The following is a 1,051-nucleotide window of genomic DNA, read 5'->3' as shown; positions in this document are numbered from 1 at the left end:
ATATATATATATATATACACATACGTAAAGCTAGAACAACCCAATGTTACACATAAATATATCTGAACATTTGTAGAGATGAGCCACATTTAGAAAATTCTCCACTTTACCTTCAAACATTCAATTTTGGAGATAATTTTTTGATGAAATATAGTTCCATTGCTTTTCGGTATTGAGGATTGTCCCATGCACATTTGTAAAAGGGAAAAATTTTGAATTTTCCATCACTGCTTATTTTCAGATGCTTACTTAATGGAATCTTGAGAAAAAGTTAATGAAAACATGATTCCACTCATTGACACACACAGTCCTGGAATAACCAACATCTTTCACACCATAAAATCAAACATACCTATACTTCTAAAGACCCAAAATGAAAAGTCTGATTGAAAAAAACACCTTACGGAATAGCAGATGCCAACCAAAAAATCTTAAAATACACCTCACAAGGGCAGAATTCAAATCAGGGAATGAATCAGAATTCTTAGTAAAAGAACGTGGAGATAGGAGATGTGGAACATGCAACAACATCAACAACTTCAAATACTTGGAAAGTGGTTCCCACATAAAATTCAAGAACGGATCCATTTTCAGAAAAAATGCTGATATGAATTGCAAAACACAAAACCTCATATACTGCATTACCTGTCCAAACTGCAAAGAAAATTACATTGGCAAAACAAATAATTCCCTCTGCCAACGTGCAAGAATTCACAGGCAACATATCCGACAAGAAGAATTATGTAAAATTCCATTAAGTAAACATCTGGAAATATGCTGCAACGGAAAATTCAAAATTTTTTCCTTTTACAAATGTGCACGGGATGATTCACAATACTGAAAAGCAATGGAACTACGTTTCATCAAAATATTCTCTCCAAAATTGAATGTTTGAAAGAAAAGTAGAGACAGAACATTTCGTAAGTGTTACACTAATGTTCTTTAATGCAAAAACATGAAATTGAAAGGTGTGATTGAAGTTACACAGTATAAACATGGACATGTACCCAAAAACACATACACACACATACATACATACACACACACACAC

The sequence above is a fragment of the Octopus bimaculoides genome, chromosome 4 (genome assembly GCF_001194135.2).
Source record: "Octopus bimaculoides isolate UCB-OBI-ISO-001 chromosome 4, ASM119413v2, whole genome shotgun sequence".
Lineage (NCBI taxonomy): Eukaryota > Metazoa > Mollusca > Cephalopoda > Octopoda > Octopodidae > Octopus > Octopus bimaculoides.
The sequence above is the reverse complement of the archived record's forward strand: the minus strand, read 5'-3'. Positions refer to the sequence as shown.